The following is a 14,916-nucleotide window of genomic DNA, read 5'->3' on the forward strand; positions in this document are numbered from 1 at the left end:
TTAAGAAATTAGTACAGGACGTATTTTCCACGGAAAAGTAATGAAAAGTTGTTTCATCACAGACACAGCTTACACGAAGCTTCTTCGTGAGTAATTCTGTCTATATTGTTTCTCCATTGTATTATTCTGAGTTACTTTACGTTACTTTTCCACTAAGCGCATTTTATCTAAGGGTACGACTTACACAGGCTCGATATTGCACTTTAGTGCCAGATACACGTTTCAATTATGCTGTACTTCCTAGCATCTATGTTTGCTCTTCAAACAACCTTCTGTGCTAGCATTTGCATTTAATTTTCAAACCAACCTGCCGCAGTCTAGTTAACATTGCGTAACCAAAGCGAAATTAGTACGCTGCTGTATTGTGCGGTTGGCCATGCTTTGCTGCACTATTCCTAAGGTATTATTGTTTTGTGTGGCTCTGAGGGGCATGAAATTCTCGTGTGACTTGCATTCTCCTGTGAAGAGATGAAGCTAGAAAGCAAGGAGCGAGAACAATAAACTGAGTACCACAGTCTTACATACAATGTTTTGCTGTTACATTAATAGATATCGGCGAATATTTTTGTCACCTGGCAGGACTTAAATAATTTATTCTTTAACAGTTACCGTTCTTTGGTAAGTGCTTTAAGCTGCTGTATAGTATTTCGTGCTTTGGAATGTCTTATTGTCCTAAAATATTTGTGGGTTCCTGACAAAACTCTACCATCTGGTGAGCAAGATGTATGAAACAGGCGAAATACCCTCAGACTTCAAGAAGAATATAATAATTCCAATCCCAAAGAAAGCAGGTGTTGACAGATGTGAAAATTACCGAACTATCAGCTTAATAAGTCACAGCTGCAAAATACTAACATGAATTCTTTACAGACGAATGGAAAAACTAGTAGAAGCCAACCTCGGGGAAGATCAGTTTGGATTCCGTAGAAACACTGGAACACGTGAAGCAATACTGACCTTACGACTTATCTTAGAAGAAAGATTAAGGAAAGGCAAACCTACGTTTCTAGCATTTGTAGACTTAGAGAAAGCTTTTGACAATGTTGACTGGAATACTCTCTTTCAAATTCTAAAGGTGGCAGGGGTAAAATACAGGGAGCGAAAGGCTATTTACAATTTGTACAGAAACCAGATGGCAGTTATAAGGGTCGAGGGACATGAAAGGGAAGCAGTGGTTGGGAAGGGAGTAAGACAGGGTTGTAGCCTCTCCCCGATGTTGTTCAATGTGTATATTGAGCAAGCAGTAAAGGAAACAAAAGAAAAATTCGGAGTAGGTATTAAAATTCATGGAGAAGAAATAAAAACTTTGAGGTTCGCCGATGACATTGTAATTCTGTCAGAGACAGCAAAGGACTTGGAAGAGCAGTTGAATGGAATGGACAGTGTCTTGAAAGGAGGATATAAGATGAACATCAACAAAAGCAAAACAAGGATAATGGAATGTAGTCTAATTAAGTCGGGTGATGCTGAGGGCATTAGATTAGGAAATGAGGCACTTAAAGTAGTAAAGGAGTTTTGCTATTTGGGGAGCAAAATAACTGATGATGGTCGAAGTAGAGAGGATATAAAATGTAGGCTGGCAATGGCAAGGAAAGCATTTCTGAAGAAGAGAAATTTGTTAAGATCCAGTATTGATTTAAGTGTCAGGAAGTCATTTCTGAAAGTATTCGTATGGAGTGTAGCCATGTATGGAAGTGAAACATGGACGATAAATAGTTTGGACAAGAAGAGAATAGAAGCTTTCGAAATGTGGTGCTACAGAAGAATGCTGAAGATTAGATGGGTAGATCACAAAACTAATGAGGAAGTATTGAATAGGATTGGGGAGAAGAGAAGTTTGTGGCACAACTTGACCAGAAGAAGGGATCGGTTGGTAGGACATGTTCTGAGGCATCAAGGGATCACCAATTTAGTATTGGAGGGCAGCGTGGAGGGTAAAAATCGAAGAGGGAGACCAAGAGATGAATACACTAAGCAGATTCAGAAGGATGTAGGTTGCAGTAGGTACTGGGAGATGAAAAAGCTTGCACAGGATAGAGTAGCATGGAGAGCTGCATCAAACCAGTCTCAGGACTGAAGACCACAACAACAACAACAGTGCTCAAAACATTTTATTGTCTCACAAACAGTAACATTCATCGACTTAGAATTTTGCGTATTTTAGTGCCAAAATTAAGCTATAACATCGACAATTTTCAGTTCAATGACAATAAAACTTAGTGAGCTGATGTTTCTGACTTCTACATGCGTAGAAGGAACAATAATGGATTCATAAAAAATATTTTTAATTAAATATGTACTTAACCGAACAATAATGAAAATAAAAGTTTGATATTTTAGAGTGAAAGCTATGGTAGATTACAAAATAAATAATAAGATTTGTTTACGACACTACAATACACTATGAAACTAAAAAAAAAATACTGTACTCGTTGTATCAAAATAAGAGTCGACTGAGTGTTAAAATTGGATTGAAAATAAAGTAAGGATGGATGAGAAAATTGAAGAGCAGCAGAAATTAGTTTAACAACAAATTTTTCACCCGAATGGAGGACCATCTATCAGACAAAGTGAAGGAATGCTGTTGCCTCGAAAGCAAAGAACAAATGAAGGAAGACAGGGGAAGTAAATCAGCTTACTTAGATAAAGAAAATAATCAACACAAAAAGATATCGTTTCAAATATAGGCCTGCATATGTTAAGCTGATTTCTGAAAGTGTAAATAGTGAGCGCTGATTTGGATAGGCGTCAGCTGTGAACAGTGGGGAAACCGGAAAGGAAGAGAATCTGAGCGTTTGGCATGTGATGTTAACGAAAGATGCTTTAAATGAAATTCTTTTATTAGATAAGAAATGAAAAACTTTATATAGAAGTTACGTAACTAATTTAAAAGACTAGATAAGAGGGCATATTGAACCTACAAGCGATAACATCCTTGGAAATAAAAGTGATTCAGGAAAAAAAAAACCAACAGTGATTAATTTACAAAATTTGCGGCAACAATGCTTCATAGCTATTCAAGTGTGATTGTTAGGTCTATATATTAATGCCGTCTACAAAAAAATCTGTTTTTATGGCATTTTAAAGTAGGTTTGAAACTGTACTGAAAATTAATTGATGTTATCACGAATGGGAAGAAATCGAACATGGAAATAATATATGGTATGGCAAAGGAATGTGTAAAAGCGCAGTTATCTTTGACGTTAATCATTAATGACTCAGGGGAATTTATTACAATCCATCTCAGAACTGCCGTGCGGGGTAGCAATGCGGTCAAAGGCGCCTTGCCACGGACACCGTCGGAGGTTCGAGTCCTCCCTGGGGCTTGGGTGTGTTTGTTGCCCTTAGCGTAGGTTTGGTCCCATATGAATTTACGACAAATTTCCAATTTCCATCTCAGAACAACACTAATGATATGGCTGCCTATTTGATGACTCTAGACCATGAAACGTTAGTTAGATATCGTTTCAACATCAATGTCATTTTTAACGCAAAGAAAGCAACCACATACGAAAGCGGGGTATTGTAGTCACCACAAGCAACAGAGGAAACGCCTTGGGCTGCGGATCGGAGCCGCCAGGCGGGGAAGCCGCCGACGGTGGAGCACGCACCACCGGGTAAACACAGGACGAGCCGGACGACAGACCAACGACAACTGACAACAACCGACTACGACTGACTATGAGCGACACAACGAGGAAGAGATAAAACAACGGAGGCTTGTGGAAACCACAACACCAAACGTAAATCCACTCGGAACCAGAGCCAGGCAAATGTCAACAACGAGCAACGACCAGAACGCAGTACCGCCGAGATAGAAACGAAATCCAGAGCGAGTAACAGACTGGCTGGACTAGGGCAGAGCGGGTCCCTACATACGAAACCGGCGGGAGCGGCTATTGGCCGCTGTCTGCACGTGGCTTAGCGGTGGCGCCCTCGCTGCGCGAGAGCCGCTGCGTGGAACAGCTGACCACGTCCATTTGTTCTGCCGCGTGTTCGACTTCCGCGGCGGAAGGTACTAGAGGTATCCTAAAGTCACGAGATTAAATAGTCACAAATAAAGTATGTAACCTCATATATATATTTGGAATATAATAGTTCGGAGCTATGATATGGCACAGCCACATGGCAGATAAAAAAGTGTCAGGTTACGATACACTGATAGGACATGGGCTACTGTGGTTAATGGAACAGATGACACTCTTCTGGATGGGATCCAAATCAGATTAAAATAGTAAATTACTACGGAACGTTTGGAATATACGATTAACGTTACTGCGAACGGTCACAGGCGTCTTCGATCTGCGAGACAGTGCAATAGAAATATGAAATACAGACACTCGAATAGAGAAGACGTATATCATTCCGAAATTCGCTTAGAAAACTCAAGGAGGCATATTTGAAGGCAGATATTACGGATATCTCGTAACGTTAACGTAGACACATAAGAAGCACAAGTAGCCAGAAAATAGCAGACAGATAACCGGACATGTTGTTTTCCTTCCCCCTCTCCGAATGTGAATATAATTGAATGGCTCTTTAAAATATAGACAATGAGAAGTGCCCTCTGCTATAGGCATCACAGCATCTAATGAAGTATCGATGTACATTTAGATTATATCGTAGTTGACATGATCACGGGTCAATTCGGTCAGGGGGACAAAATTCCGCCGGCAGGGGTGGCCGAGCGTTTCTAGGCATTACAGTCTTGAACTGCGCGACTTGAACATTCTCCGAATGTGAATATAATTGAAAGGCTCTTTAAAATATAGACAATGAGAAGTGCCCTCTGCTATAGGCATCACAGCATCTAATGAAGTATCGATGTACATTTAGATTATATCGTAGTTGACATGATCACGGGTCAATTCGGTCAGGGGGACAAAATTCCGCCGGACGGGGTGGCCGAGCGTTTCTAGGCATTACAGTCTTGAACTGCGCGACCACTAGGGTCGCAGGTTCGAATCCTGCCTCGGGCATGGATGTGTGTGATGTCCTTAGTTCAGTTAGGTTTAAGTAGTTCTAAGTTCTAGGGGACTGATGACCTCAGATGTTAAGTCCCATAGTGCTCAGAGCCGTTTGAATCGTTTTTGGCAAAATTCCGAGCTCAGCAGTGCTGTGTTTCAGCACCTACCGAGCACCGTACAGGAAACAATGTGAAGGTATAGTGTACGAGTGCAAATGTATCGTTCATGCAAATCCTATATTTCACATTCATTTGGTCGATAAGTCAGTCCTTCCTTCCAAACTCAAGGCAAATATATAGGACGGCGTAGAATGCCACGTACAAGATGTGTTGTAATGTTTTATGATATCAATAATATCTCACATTGGACAGCACTACATCTGTTATTATGAACTGCAAGGACAATAACTTGTCTTTTCTCTTCCATTCTCATTTTATTTACATTTTGCTTTTAGCGTTCCATGACTGGTATGAGATGAAGTGGGCAACGTTTTCCTGCAGTTTCAAATGGGTCTCGTAAAAGCTAACGGAAAGAGAAACATACAACCACTTTATTCCCTCTGTCAGAGTTTGAAATAGAAAGGAATGGTACAGGACGAATAGCGCCATGTGCACTGCTATTAGATCCAGTTTACGTAGGGCGTACTGTACTTCCAGTGCGATACATGTCAGTGTGGTATTTTTGAAGCACTGTGTCACGAATCATCCTCCATGTCAATTTGACGTAGATCCGTACGCAGCATATTTCGACTTTGTTCCGGCGTGAAGTCAAGTGCCGGCACTCCGGTCGGACACAGTCTAACATAACAGTCGCGACACTCATTGCTGTAAAAGTTGTTGCCGTTTGACAGATGGAGCGACACTAGCGCTCCAAGCGGCGGGTAAGGTGAACGTCAGGCGCGTCGTAAGCATAATGTTTGTTTGCATCCATTTCCTACGTAATTTCCGATTTATTCGAGTTATTTTCTTGCCTCCAAGAGTTTGTGTGGTATCAGAAGGCACATACGTTTCTAAAAACGATTCTAAAATATGCGCAAGTATGGACAAAAACCATGAATAGATTGGCTAGCTACAACACATTCGTGAACAAACACTTGTGACATTGGACAGAATTGCAGCTTACCACGTTGATATCAAAAGAATATAAACACACAGATTCACATGTAAGAAACACAGACACGTACCTCTACATGCAAAAGCGATCGACAGCTCGTTTATCGTTCTGTAGGCTTACTGTGTTTGTCATTGTCTCCTGTTGCCACAAGTACGACCTTCACCTTTATATTATTCTAAGTGGGACAAGCAACTGCCATATAGTGGGAGACATATGCTGAAATCACTATAATGAGCTGATTACATTACATTTCACAAAAACCAAATATTTGAATAACTTTCAAACAATCTGTCTGTAGGCACTTTCCTTGTCCCGTAATAGTTTCACTTCTGGGCATTCTGACACTTCACACGCTTTTGTAAGACACGAACACCTACACTTAATTTAACCACTTCATCGTCAAACCAGGTCTGTGTTGGTGATTCACACGAATCTGGCACTGATACATGGAGAGTCGAACTGGCTGCTTCTGTGTCATAGGACTGTTTTACGGCTTTAGATAGACTGTCGAATCTTTGTGGCAGTTTCTTCTTCATCGTCAGCTGAGGGGGTTTATTTGGAATGTCAAACAGTGTGGGTACTGCATTCCAAACGAGTTTGTTATTGTCTGCGTTCATGAACCGGTTTTGTTGGAAATGTAACGAACAAAAGCTAATATTATTATACAGGTAAACTGGGTCTTTCTTCATAAGGTCTTCTCGTCTGCTGTTAACTAGCCATTTTCTGCTCCTAAAACGAAACATTCATCATTTATACACATATAGTTTACAAGTGAATCCTGACGATACAGTTTAGTAACATGATGGTATATACCTCCCAGGATCCTTAGGAAACCTAAAAAAAGACAGCTGTGGTGTCTTCTTCCTGTTGTTGCTGCAATTTATTGCGCTACAAACGTTCCCGATGGTAAAAACCATTGTACAAATCAAAATAAACAATCACTATTCGCTTTCACGATCGCGCCGAACTCACAGTTCAACCTACCGGCCGCTTGGGGCGCTGCTGGCGCTGTAGCAACAAAATAAAGGCGAAGTGTCGCGACTGTTATGTTAGACTGTGGATCAGAAACGTTAAAGTGGAGAGAACTGTGAAGAGGACCTCAGCCAATAGTACGCCGACCGAACCCTCTCTATGGCGACACCGAGGCAGCAGCGGCCTCTAGGCCGCCTGGCCGCAGCTCAGTTGAAGACTACCCGTTATACGAACTCTACAACAGCGGCTTATGAACTGTATTATTTCACTTTTATTAGGCATTGTCTATACTGGTGAGATTTTTTTAATTTTGTCTGTCGCCCATTACTTGCGACACATCATTGCAAATTCTAAAATTGAAGTATTGTCATTTATCTTACTGTAACAAAAATTCATCAATACGATTTACTTGAGTTGTTGTCGAGCGATCCGACAAAGCAGGTTTCCTAGGTGCCCCATATTTGACTAGTTTACTGGATGGGTATCGTCTTCCATTTGCAAGAATGTCACGCAGTTTCGTATAAACTGCTGCTCGTTCATTTAAAAGACACGAGTAATCTATCAGATACATTTGATTCTCATCTAGACTACATTTTTGGACATTTCATCCAACCCATCACAAGAACCGGGTGCGTCATTACCCACTGTCCAAGTTTTGTACTGGGCCGAGAGATGCATTAAGACCTTCTGTTAAATAAACAGGTTAATAAATAAAACTTCGCTGGTACGAGATATAGTTCTAAAGTTTTTGCTATAGTGAAAATTGGTGTTCCAGCGTGCGTTTGCGACCTCTGACGTGTGAGGTAGCAACTACACAATACAAACGTCATCATTGTCATGATAGTGTGCCCACCAGGTCTAACCATCTTCCAGAATTTAATCACTATGACGTCAATATCTTGTTTTATGCCAACTGTCACACTGTAATCTGATATGAAAGAGATCCTCATAGAGTCCAGCTCTCCACCTGTATTTTTGGTTTGCCTCAAAACCTTCTTACAATGGGAACATGATCACTGACCATCCACTTGAAAGTCATGATCTATACAGGGAATAAGTTGGGTCTCCATCAAGCTTACAATACTTGGGCATTGTATATTTCCTCCATTTCATTAATGTATTCTATAAGCCGTTTTTCTATGTTACTTGGATGATAGATTACATTAATTAACAGTCTAAAGAAAATGATACTGTGAAGGTCTTATCCTTATGTCTCAGATCCCTAAAATGTCACACCGTGGATTAACGTCCTGTTGAAATGAAATTGTAAATTGGTCATCAGGCCGAGCGATTCTCCATTTGGATCCTTGCATTCGTATGTGCCTCGCGTGACGCTTCCTCTATCAAACATGAGCTACTTAGTCTTCTGATCGTTTCGTCCCATTATTTGCCTTATATAAGTGACTGGAGTGGACCTCTTGCCTCACCTTAATCCTACCAAGGGCCGACCAGAGTAGCCGTGTGGTTCTATGCGCTTCAGTCTGGAGCCGAGCCACCGCTGGTCACAGGCTCGAATCCTGCCTCGGGCATGGATGTGTGTGATGTCCTTAGGTTAGTTACGTTTAAGTAGTTCTAAGTTCTAGGGGACTGATGACCTCAGAAATTAAGTTCAATAGTGCTCAGAGCCAATCCTACCAAGGACTTTGGAGAAAAATAAGTTGGTCGTGGCTTTATCGTTCTACTTTATGTCTGCTGGTTCACATGGTGGTACAAACAATATAACAATGACAGCCTACGTGTGTTGTGCGCTAGTCTCGAATATCCGGCGAGAATTATGTCGTCGTTATGGTTAAACGTTTCTTTAGTTATCCTTTCCGTTTAACCAATACTGGAAATGAACAACGTCGTTATCTTAATCTCGCCAATTGTTAGTAGTGATCCGACCACAGGCAAACGAACTGTCTCCTAATCCAGCAGTATTTACCTCTAAAATGACATTCAATTAGTTTTCGAAACTGTAACAAGCTGGTGAGTTGTAAGTACTGGGAACACAAAATGGAGTATACCTGAACAGCTGATTAGTATTAAAAAGAAACTCTTTACAAAGAAAAAGTACAGAACAGTGAGAGTACTGACGGCTACTGATTAAGGCCAAGTCAAGGCTCACCACATCAATAAATACAATGACGGGAAAAATTGTAACCCCAAGAAATAATTAATGTAAAGTAATGAAACTTCGGGAATATATTTGTCTAGGTAACATTTGAGTGATTGACATTGCAAGATCACAAGTTAACGTAAGTGCCAGATAAATCACTGCAAATGTGAAGTACTGGTAGCTTAATAACCGATATAACCCAAAGAATGTTGAATGCAAGCATGCAAAGATGCATGCGCTGTATTGAACATGTGCCGGCTGTCAGTTTTTGGGATGGAGTTCCTTTTATGTTCCACTTGTTCTGCAAAAACAGGGACGGTTAATGCTCGTTGTGGATCACACTGGAGTTGTCGTCCGATGTTTCCCTCAATGTGCTCGACTGGAGACACATGTGGTGTCGAGCATATCAAAGCAACGTATCGATACTCTTTAGAGCATATTGGGTTACAATAGCGATATGTCAGCGAGCGTTATCCAGTTGGGAAACATCCCCTGCAGTGCTCTTCATGAATAGCAGCAGCAAATAGCTTAATCACCGGACCTACGTACAAATCTGCCGTCACGGTACGAGCGATAAACACGATAGTGCTCCTGCTGTCATGCGAAATTGCACCCCAGGCAACAACTCGAGGTGTTGGTCCATTGGGTCTAGCACGCAGAAAGTTTGGTTGCAGGCCTTCAACTGGTCACCTTCTAACCAATATACGACCATCACCAGCACAGAGGCAGAACCCGGTAGCGTCAGAAAACCCAAGAGACATCCATCCTTCACTCCAATGAGCTCTCGCTTGACTCCACTTAAGTCACAGACAGCGGTGGTTTGGGGTCAGTTGAATGCGCGCTGCATCACGACTGACTCGCATCCGTCCTTAAAGTAACCGATTTGTAACAGTTCGTTGTGTCACTGTGGTGCCATCTCCTGCACAAACTGTTACTGTAGATGCAGCTCGATGCGCCAGAACAAGATGCCACGTGGTCTTGCGAAGCCAGGTCTTCTTGCGACCGTATATTTTCGTGACCACCGATGCCAGCAATCACGTACAGTGGCTACATTCCTGCAAAATCCTTCCGCAATGAAGCAGGAGGAAATCCAGCTTCTCGTAGCTCTATTACACGACCGCTTTAAAAATCGGAGAGGCGCTGATAAAGATATTTTTGTCGCCTTAAACATCAACTCTTCAGTTCCAATCTCAAAGGTGACTAACGCTCGCGACCGTTACAGAGTGAATTTAAAACAAACAGAATTTGCATCCTCATAGTGATGTTGCTAGCACCACTCTTATGCGACTGGCGCAAAATTTGAATAGACATCATCTTTCAGGAGTAGAAACACATCTACTAACTTTCGTTTATGTCACGCAGCTCTTTCATAATGTTGTATTTTACCATCAGTGTGCAATAAATGAAATGCATGGAAGCAGAATGATAATTAAGAAATAAAAATAGTGAACACGCAACGTTGGAGGAACAAAATGAACTCAGCAGAATTAGTTAAGCGTTAATCAGCAGCAGTAAAATTATTTACTGCCACTCGGAATTGGTTGTTAACAGATAATTACAGGTCAAGGACAATAATTTAAAACGTAGATAACTGCACTTAGCCAGTGCAAATACAGCTTGCAATTGTTTTAAAAGCCTACCGCTATGACGCCGAAACAATTTAAAGCACTTCACTTCTACATACAGATTTCACTAAGGAACACGATGCTTCGCCAACAAAGACTGGTTTGTGGTACCACTGAGCCGCCTTAACTGACCAGAAATTCACTACACGGAACTTAAATAACATTTAAGACAACTACAGAACAACTGAATTAATTGCCAGTGGAGATGCAAACGAACTTTATAGTCGGCGAAGGTACTTACACGAAGCTTGATTGAACTACAAGAAATCCATTAGTAATTACACTAACACCTGAAAGATGACGCCCCGTTTAATCCGGTGACTTTGTGTGCCACCTGGGGGATAGTAGATACAGTATACTGATAATAGTTTCAGCTTCGTGTATCTATTGTTTAATACGTAGCTGCTCGCAGAAAGAAGACTCACAAGGGAACCTCCCCATCGCACCCCCCTCAGATTTAGTCATAAATTGTCACAATAGATAGGCCTTGAAAAACTGAACACAGATCAATCGAGAAAACAGGAAGAAGTTGTGTGGAACTATGAAAAAAAAAGCCAAATATACAAACTGAGTAGTCCATGTGCAAGATAGGCAACATCAAGGAGACTGTGAGCTCACGAGCCCCGTGGTCCCGTGGTTAGCGTGAGCAGATGAAGCACGAGAGGTCCTTGGTTCAAGACTTCCCTCGAGTGAAAAGTTTGATATTTTATTTTCGGGCAACTATTATCTGTCCGTCCGTCCGTGACAAACTCTTATGTTTTCATCACTTTTTTGGGAGTGATTATCACATCCACAAGAAAACCTAAATTGGGCAAGGTAGAAGAATCCCTTCAACCATTCGCCAAGTGTATAAGTCAGGTAGGTCGACAACATATTCCTGTCATGTGACGCACATGCCGTCACCAGTGTCGTATAGAATATATCAGACGTGTTTTCCTGTGGAGGAATCGGTTGACCTATGACGTTGCGATCAAATGTTTTCGGTTCCCATTGGAGAGGCACGTTCGTTCGTCTACTAATCGCAAGGTTTTGCGGTGCGGTCGTAAAACACAGACACAGTGAACAAAGGCGTCAATGAACGAACGGGCAGATCATAACTTTGGGAAAATAAGGAACTTAAAATTTTCAACTGACGGAATATGTTATATTTTGTATTGCACAATAAATATTCAGTACAAGCACAATGCTGAAAGGCTGAATGTGATCACATCAAGCAGATTCGTACTGATTACATAGAATTACAAAGTTCAAGGCAGTAATGCTGATTGTGACTGCATCAATACATTATGTTAAACAAAATATCAGTTTCCTATATAAATGTCAGTTAATACTTTAATACTATGTTTGTATGGGCTGAGCATAAAATCAAAAATGAAAAGCGATCTGGTTGCATTTACCAAAGCGTTGAGAATATAGTGAAACCAACTGGTACATACAAATGAATTATAGATATCTTAAAACTGAGTCACAGCTTCCAAACAAACATAAGCCAAGAACTGCCAATTGGGACTTTTAAAAGTAGCAAATAGTTTCCCTGAATTTTCCATTTTCTTCTTTGTTCTTAATTGCACTACTTGTTTTACCTTATCTTATCTGGACTGAGGTGGCACTGTGGTTACCAATGCACGACCTTCGAGTGCCTACTCTCTCTGTTACCTTCCCTTATTTTTGTCTCTCATAGTCCCTGGAACAAGTGGGTCCAAGTGAGATGCACTTCCTTCCCAACCTAACCATCTTTCTGCCCTAAGGACGAAACCAACAGTCTCAAGAACTAGTTTAGATTTGTCCCGACTTTTAAATGAGTCTATTGGCAGTACTTAGAATTTTGCCTCATGTTTCCTCACAATTTTGCAGTTTTCTAAAAATGAATTTTCCTTTTGACACAAGGAAGCATAAATACCAAAACTGTAGGCACCTATTGTATACTTGCTAGCTTAGAAATAATTTTGTTAAGACAGGCAAGTACAGTCACTCCATCATTCATTTTAGATCTTTTATGTTCATTTCGCATGTTACACTGTGTTGCATAAAGCTCAGTCAAATTAACAACTGTATATGATTAATAAATTAACAAAAAGTTGCACAATAAATACAGATAGAGACCAGCGTCATATACTTCATTCACAGCATTGCAACACCCATAACCCCATACCAGTTAAGCACCAATGACCTCTCAGTTCGCAGTTGCTCACGCTAACCACGGGACCACGGCGCTCCTCAACTCCCATTTTCCTTTCTGTTGCCTATCTTGCGCATGGAGTACTCAGTTTGTATATTTTGCTAATTTTTTTCATATTTCCACAAAACTTCTTCCTGTTTTCTCGATTGATCTGTGTTCAGTTTTTCAAGCCCTATCCACTGTGCCAACTTATGACTAAATCCGAGGGGAGTGCGATGGGGAGGTTCCCTTGTCAGTGTGGTGCAAAATTGTGAAGCAAGCAGGCACCCAGGCCATGGAGACGCAACTCATGCTTCCTACTGAGCGAGTTTGAAAGGCGTCGAGTTTGTGACCTACCGAGTGACCGGACAGTCAAAAGTTGAACTTGCTGCGTCAGTTGCGCAACAATGCTGCTATCAGTAGTCACATGGGCATTCACACACAAGCAGATGTTCTGGACGTCAACGCAGGTCACACACCCAGCAGGATCGTTGTATTGTAAGAGCAGCAGTGGCAAATCTACAGCTAACCCAGCACAGGTAAGAGGGCTTCTGAACCTAAACGTGTCAGGAGGAACTGTTGCGAACCAGCTATTTGCAGTGGAACTATGGTCACGCACACCTCTAGACCGCATTCCACCAACAGGCCATGCCATCGACGAGCACGCCTCGATTGCTGGCGCCAGAGCATCACTTGAAAGATTAAATGGGGCGCCGTAGTCTCCACCGAAGAAAGCGGATTCTGCCTGTATGCAAATGGTGATCGTTTGCGTGTACGACTTAGGCTTGGTGAGCGCTGTCTCGTGGAATGCATTCGTCCAAGACCGATGGACCCGGTGTGTGCAGTATGTTGCCAGTCCTCTTCTTTTGCCGTTCTTGCAACATGAAGGTGACGTGTTCTTCCAACAGGATTAATGCACGCCCACACACTGCCCGTGAAGCTCAGCGTGGTCTGCAAGACTCGCAGCAGCTTAACTGGTCACCACGATTTCTGGAATTGTCTCCTATCGAGAATGTGTGGATTTTGATTGGTCGAGAAATGACTTGTGCATCTTGTCAGCCCAGAACACTTACATAACTACGTGAACAAGTCAAGCGGGCGTGGTATAACATATACCAGGGCATTATTGGCCATTTGGACGAATGAATGGATGCCAAAGTCAGTTCCTGCCAACCCTGGAGGCTACACTACGTACTAATATGTGTGTTTCAGCCTGTGTCGATACCTGGAACCGGAGAGACACATGTACTGTTGACATGTGAATGTAATCAATTAACTTTTGTACCTAGTATTCACATCCATGTAGAACTTTATAAAAGGCGTCATATTTACGCCAGTGAATGTAACACTTTCTTTATTTCACGATTGCACTTGATAATGGCCTAAGGCCGAAATTGAAACCGTGAAATAAACAAAGTTTTACAGTCACTGGCGTAAATACGATGTCTTTTATGAATGTAATCAGTTCATGTACTCCAAATGTACTGTTGTAACAATAACTCTTGAGTGAACTGGAAACCTTTAAAAGGATGTAGTAATTTGTTTTTTCCGCCAGTGCATTTCGCAACATCTTCTACGTCTAAACACACTTCCACGGCTAGGTGCGGTACCACGCTTATAGACAAAGTGAGCTTTACGTCGCAGTGAGCAGTCAGTACAGTGGGTTGAACTTACACTAGAGGCTATCTCTAGGAGGTACTGCTTAGATTTATCCAAGTGGTTTTTAGAGAAAGTCAGTTATAAGGGTGGGGATTGGGGTTCGGTTGTTTGGAGAAAGAGATCAAACAGCGAGGTTATAGGTCTCATCGGATTAGAGAAGGTCGGGGAAGGAAGTCGGCCGTGACCTTTCAAAGGAACCATCACGGCACTTGCTTGGAGCGATTTAGGGAAATCAAGGAAAACCTAAATCAGGATGGCCGGACGCGGGATTGAACCGTCGTCCTCCCGAATGAGAGTCCAGTGTGCTAACCACTGCGCCACCTC

Source organism: Schistocerca americana, chromosome 3 (assembly GCF_021461395.2).
Source record: "Schistocerca americana isolate TAMUIC-IGC-003095 chromosome 3, iqSchAmer2.1, whole genome shotgun sequence".
NCBI lineage: Eukaryota > Metazoa > Arthropoda > Insecta > Orthoptera > Acrididae > Schistocerca > Schistocerca americana.